General features: G+C 32.5%; 1 protein-coding gene across 7 annotated transcripts in view; it reads right to left on the minus strand.

The window, feature by feature from the left end:
• LOC133186441 (cytosolic carboxypeptidase 2-like) overlaps window positions 1-3,305 on the minus strand; it is a 73,594-nt gene extending 70,289 nt beyond the window's left edge. For all 7 annotated transcript variants that reach the window (XM_061321708.1, XM_061321703.1, XM_061321693.1 and 4 more), the window contains exon 1: window positions 3,194-3,305. The gene's annotated coding sequence lies outside the window, so the exon portion shown is untranslated. The remainder of the gene's footprint in view (window positions 1-3,193) is intronic.
• Window positions 3,306-7,238: the final 3,933 nt, after the last annotated feature.

Here is a 7,238-nt window from a genome sequence, read left to right on the forward strand (position 1 = left end):
CCCTATTTGTGATAACATTTGACTTTTAAAAACATTCAACTCCTTCTTAAGTACAAAATCAGAACCACCAGAACTCGAACAATTCAACGCAGGGGATTTAGGCATTATCATTTAATAAAACAACTCTGCTGCATACATATTCTTGATAAAAGATAAACATGGCTAAGCTTTTTAAACTGTATAAATTCTTATTGTGAATATTTAATTCCCAACAATTCTCAGATTTGTATAGCTTGTTTCAAAAGATAAGCCGGACCTAGTTGTATTCCGATCGACACTTAAATAAGAAATCGTAAAAGTTGTTCTATATTGCTTGAATTCCCTTTGAAATATTTAACTGCATCAAAATTTTGCACTTTTATTTTTATGTAGAATTTTTTTTTTGATCATTACACTTTTTAAAACTTTTAATGTGCAGTGTTTAGAAAAAAAAATGAGTGTCAAAATGTTCATTAAAGAGAGCATTTGACACCTGTTAAATCTTGCACTATTCAAATCTAAAAAACAGTTTAATATTTGGCAAGTCATCTTGGGTTTTCTTTTTCTCAGTTTATTTTCTATGCAAACAATACAACTGTTCTGTTAAATCTTGTTTGGATTATTTCACAAGTTCATCCAATTTTAGGCATATTTTTAAAAAATCATTCAAAGAAGTGCATGCTTGATTAAAATACTTTAAAAGCCAACAAAAAATTATAAATAAAAATTCAATATTTAAATCTAGTACAAAAATACATAATTTTCATTTACTAAAAAAAAAAAAAAACTGTCAGAAATTCAACTTAAATTTCATACTTGTCTACCTGTACTTTGAGAATTTTACATATCTCCTTGTTTTTTAAATTCAAATCTGAGAGAGAGAGAGAGAGAGAGAGAGAGAGAGAGAGAGAGAGAGAGAGAGAATTAAAACTCGGTTGCTGGAAATCACTTAATAATTATCAAATTGACAAGTTTATCAATCTCAATTTTGATTTCAATGACTGTACGTTTACATGTTCTTAAATTTATCAGTTAAACCAACATCTGAGATTGGGTTTTAATGTCCATGGTTTTTGCACAGTAATGCTTAATTCAACCTCCAATGTCTTTATCCTTGGTCACTTTCTATCAATTTTAAGGGGAAAGGATCAAAACACATCTTTTAACCCCTGACTGAACAAAAGACCAATAAATGGTGCTTATAAATTCCACAAATGAATTCTGAATACGTTTAATTTAAATTTCTTTCATGAAGATATTTTCATCTACAAGATACACCTGAATTTTCATCAGTTGTCTTGGGTATTCTTCAAAGACTCCCAAAAAATCCCACTGAATTAGAAAACTTGATATAAAGGGATCCATTAAATGTACATTTTGGCTCAACTTACGAGTTTGCGATTGAAAACTTTTTCTGGATTTCATTTAGACCAAAACTGAAATCACAACCACTTGATGTACATGCATGTCTGTAATCCAGGTTACTCTTATAAAATTAATATAACATGTGAAAACATAAACCTATATACCCCAATGCACTTAAAACTTCCCAAAAAAATTTTGACAAGGAAGTGACATATTCATTCTTTGGTTTGTACATATTGCCCATTTGATGGAATGAAAGCATTGGTGTTTCCAATGAACTTTTAAAGAGGTGCTGGTTGTGACTCAAGACTAGCTAGGAGATCTTGTACAATACTCCAAAATCTTAGTTGAGCAAGACAAATAAGAATTGCGTAAGAAGAATAGTGGATCTTTAACAAAAGAGGGTGGACATAATATATGATCAATTGAAGATCTGTTAACACAATTCTCCTGCTAAATTATTAGTCATATAAGACAGATTTAACAAATATTTACATCTCGTGAAACAGCCATGCCCTTGTTGATTGCAAACCTTGTTCTAGCCATTAAATTCTAAGTTGTATAGAATGTGACAAAAAGGAAAAAAAAAAATAACATCAAAGAGAATTTTTTTCTTCTAGAACAGAGTTCCTTATAAAACCTTTTATTCAAATGAGCAAATAAAGTGTGTTCTGTAACATTTTTAATATGGAAGTCTGTGACTGAAGTTCGCATAAAACCTTCCCTGTAATTTATCTTTGATCTGAAATCTCCTCTTTGACAACATTTCTTTTATTGGATTTGTTGAAGAACTCGATCGGACGTATGTTAGAGGAGTTTATTCAGAAACACACTTTAATGTCCTTATAAAGTGTCAGGAACATCTAACAAATGACTTAAAGAGTAATACCTTTGGACAAAAACTGAAATCTGCCATACTTATGACAATGATTAACTATTAAGGAAATTTATGTGTGATGACATTTTCAAATTTAGAAGGGGCTTATTTTGTGAAATATTTGTTGGCAATAATGATACAATCATGTATAACGTCTTGGAAATCACTTAAAAATAAATTCAGTAGACTTTACTTTAGACCAAACATATGCTGGAAATAGACAAGGAATTTTAAGTAGGATTTAAGAATGAGCTAAAGAGAAATATAAGAAAAACCCTAGTTCCGTCAAAATGGAATGGTGTTTAATAGTATTATGTTGTTTACTATATTCATTATATTCTAAGACATGTAGATTTTTCTCGGACCTCTGAATCTCCAACAACTTGGTAAGAAAAATCTTATGTGCAAAAAGTGTTGTCCCTTAAATTGGGCATTACCAGTGTTCTATCATGTAAATTCTTTCTAGATGTGTATGGGGAATAAGTGCAACTAAGCTGTGTACATACATTATACATGTAGATAAAAAAAACTTTGCAAGTTTAAAAACTTAATAATTGTGTATAAAGATTACATGTACATTTTTAACCAATATACATCTGGCATATTTTCAATTCAGGTAGAATAAATTTTCCAGATAATGACTGAAGTCTTCTGTATGGAATCAGATGTATTGTTTTATCTCTGTATTTCTAAGACACAGTTTAACCAAGAGCCTTGAAGAAACGTACGAATAGTTTATGCAGCCAATGACATTTAGATTTAAAGATGACCAACCTTACCTTTTTCCCAAAGAAATATATAAATCCTGGTTTTATATCAATTATTTTTTATATTACAACTCAAGTCATCCATGCACCATCCAATGCTATTTTCTCCTGATTCAAATTAGCTCCACAATAAAACAATATTAAATCTCCATTGGCTGATTACTTAACGACCAGCAATAACGTCGTTGTGTGCAGGTAAACTTACCTGCGTGAGATTAGGCTCAGGACACAATACCTCTGACGGCTTATCTTTTAAACTTCTTACTCAGGCATCCATCTGAAATTACAGATATACCAAGTGTTAAAAATGTGAAGCAATAAAGGGACCTCATAGAGCATTTAACTTCATCAAGTCTTTAACCATGGTATCTATCGAGATGTCTAACAATCCACTAGGACTAGGGCCTGTAAGGTTGTAAATAGATTAAATACATAATTGATATCGCTGAGCACTGATGAGATTTTTAGCAAATCTGAGTTTAATGTTTCTATATAAATTGTCTTGTAGTGTTAATCAACCCATTAATTATCCTTTTAAATATCTGTATGTAGGCTTTGTAATTAATATACCCATATCTTTACTTTACTCAGTGAAGGAATAAATACTTTATTAAAGGTATACTTAGTATGATCATGTACATATTATTTCTTAAATCCCTAGTCTGTACTACATATGTACCACTTGGCAATCACAGCAATCTCTGGCAAGTGACCCAGGTCAGTTGTTCTGCAGGGTATACTGCAAATGACACAACAAAGTAAATCTCATTAAAATTATAACAAGGTTCGAAATTCACTAGATACAACTCACATATCAGAATATCCAAATTGCAAGTTAAAATCTTTGTGACTCGCAAAAACTTTTGAGTTGACTTTTTTCATCGTAACATTAGCCCCCACCCCCCAACCCCCTCAACAAAATTGACTGTTCCATTCCGCTTTTAGTCTTTCACTCTTTAGTAACTGTCTACATCCACCATTTTTTTTATTGAACCAGCACATTGAAAATTTCTTGAGTTTTTTTAAACGACAGATGGAAGACGGTGCTGATGGTGATAGTTATTTTATGAATCTATTTGTTTTTAATAATTAAGGAATTAATTCAATAGCTACTCGGTTTATACGGTATAAACTGGGTTGGGGCAGTTTGCGCTTTATAAACTGCGAAAGCGGTTTATAAAAAAGCATAAACTGTTCCAACCCAGTTTATACCATATAAATTGTGTAGCCATTAAATTCATTCCTTATAATTTAATTTTCATTCATTTAGAGTAAGAAAAAAAAAGATGATTATTTGTGAATTGTATATGTAGTAAATTTCTACCCCTTTTCGAAGAAACAATTCCTACTGAATCAATTTTTGTACAAAAAAAGTTGTTTTCCATTTGGATTCTAGTTTTTGCCAATTTAAATTTAAAAAAAAAGCATGTCATAAAAGTTAGTATTAATTCATAAATCTATCAAAAACTATCAATGTATTTTGAGTTTATCTACTAGATGCAATAACTTCAGCTACCAAAATTAATTGGCAAATTTTATATATAATCAAAAAAATCTTCGGTTTTATATATTATCAAACACCCTATGATGAATCATTCAATGAAGCAACACTGCAAAATATTTGTAAAAATTTTGAATTTTATGAGCATATAATGAAGCATTTCTCTCCATTTCTCATATACTAGCTGTTTCACTTTTCCGAGAATCTTGTACACGTTCAATAAATCTGTTAAATCAAGATTATACTCGGTGATTCACACATATCAATCCAATTGTAAATTCCTAAAGACTGCCATTAAATTCACCTTTTTTCTAACCTTGTTGCATATTTTTGCAACAAATATTTCCAGCATATTGTTTAATTTGAATTTCCAAAGCACTTTGGTTACAAATTTTACAACAGGTCAAAAACACTGGGAATGATAACGCAGAGATTCGTGGAATGAATTACTTCAATTGTTATTTATGGTGGGCACTTGTGAACCAACACTTGACTGTATGGAAAGGTAGAATGCTAAAACACATCACTCTAGCTTAACAACCTTAACAAAAGGAATGTTTCTATAAGATAAATAATTCTCCTAGAAACATCTGCCAAAGAATTTTCCCACTTCATAGTAAATTAAAACCTCTTCCAAGTCCCTAGTATTTTTTTAAAATAATATTTTATGCCATCTTAATTATTACTCTCCAATTAGGGTGCAAAATAAACTAGCTGTGACCAGAAACTTGCATTACTATTATGTTCTTATATTTCTATTTTTTTAAAAAAAGACTTTATTATATGTTCTCGATTTGCTCGAGATTTAGGGTATCTACGGCAGTCTTGGGTCCCCCGGGACACCTGTGAGCACCACTGTCACCGTATTCAGCAGCTGTTCAAGAATTCCATGCTTTGCACTGATACATTTATGCAAAAAGCTCATCATACTATTTGTCTTCTTACCATACACTATAAAATACATGTTTATGTTTTAATATTTTGTAGTGGTGGCCACGATAGTTGCCAGGGTTCGACACTTCTGGTAGCCTGCTAGCCCGGGACACCTGAAAATTGAGTTCGGGCTACTAAACATGTCTTCGAGCTTGTCCTGCAGGGCTATTGCAATTTATTACCAAACACTAACGCGGAGCATGTAAAAATTAATTTAAAAATCGCACAAGTCCCGATTTTGTTACTTTCTGAATCACCTCGTGTTTCGCGATTCTCGGTAACTTAACTTATCGCTGTACATTGCACGACACATCCACATGTGTGACAACCAACCAGTTATCAAAAGACTTATCAGATACAAAAAAAATTAGAGAGATAAACATCATGTGCTAATTAAAAATTAGCAATTTAATTGATTAAATTATCCTTATTGAAGAAATATTCGTGTTGAAAATGTTGCATGGTTTTCCTCATCCATGTCGTAGCATTGTTGGCGGGTGAAACACGATGCATTAGGAATTGACAGATTGATAGAACGGCAATTTTAAAAGCTTCCATGAACATTTATTGTTTTTGACACCTCAAAATTAAAAAAAAATAATTACTGCATTTGTAGTCCTCTACAATTGGGTTATTTCGAATCACGTGTGTACATGACCGCAACCGAAAAAATTGCACACGCTGCACACTTGCTGAATATGTCAGAAATTTTTTGTTACATGTAGCTTTCTTTAAATGCAAGGAATATAAAAGCTAAAGTATGAAAAAGCAACAGCCATTAAAGATTAGCCCGTGTATATACATGTATTGGTCAGTGTTGATCTTTTTATCATACACCGAAATACATTTCACACAGATCTATACAAGCATGCCGGTACATTCATGTTAAATACAGAAATTATAATACTTTGTTTCTGATATCTTAACTAAACATTATCAAATTAGTTTAATTCATTTTCATACATTTTTATTATCATTTTTGACTGTATCAAGGATGGACTTCTAATGTAGATCTGGTTTTTCATATACCTTACTCCTCTTTAATTCTAAATAACCAGTTACGGACTTTTTAATCAGACTGTTTGCATTCAAAATGTAAAAATAATTCGGTATACCCTAAATGACTGTATGTGGAATTTTTCAATAAAACGACTTTTGCTCAGTCATGAAGTGACATATAATTTTACCCAAAAATGTAGCCAGAATGCAGAATTTGGCATCTTTATTTTTAAAATTTACCGGGGGAGGCCCCTCGTACCCCCACCAGCATGCACAAGAGGGGGAAAGCCCCTTCCGCACCTACCCCCCTCGTCGCTTCGCGACTCGGCCAGCAACCAGTGGCTGCTGGACAACTAATTCATGACCAGGGCTAGTAGAAATTAGAAATTGCTAGCCCTGCGGGCAACTATGGTTTAAAAGTTAGTGTCAATCCCTGGTTGCGGTCATAATATAACCTAGCCCCTGTGATTCACGCTAAAAATAAGTGTCAACATGTTTGGAAACTGAATTACAATGAATACCAACTTCTTTACAACTCATCTGCAACCGTGTCAACAAAACTTGTCCCTGAAATCAATGACAGTTTAAAACACGACTACGTTCCACTCTCAACTGATAACTCCCCAAACAAGTATTCCCGCCATTCTGCAAAGCCAATGATCGGATATCCTCTGGCTTTGCAGAGGCTAGATTGTGATGAGGAGCTCCGATAAGGTCTGCCAAGAGTAGGTAACCCAAATATTCAATGATACGCAGGAGTTATCTTTCTTTCGCTTAGATGAACTATTACAGACAGAATAGTGTGTTTGTGTCAGAA

The sequence above is a fragment of the Saccostrea echinata genome, unplaced genomic scaffold, assembly GCF_033153115.1.
Source record: "Saccostrea echinata isolate AGI-Se365-2 ecotype Australia unplaced genomic scaffold, CSIRO_AGI_Sech_v1 ptg000001l, whole genome shotgun sequence".
NCBI lineage: Eukaryota > Metazoa > Mollusca > Bivalvia > Ostreida > Ostreidae > Saccostrea > Saccostrea echinata.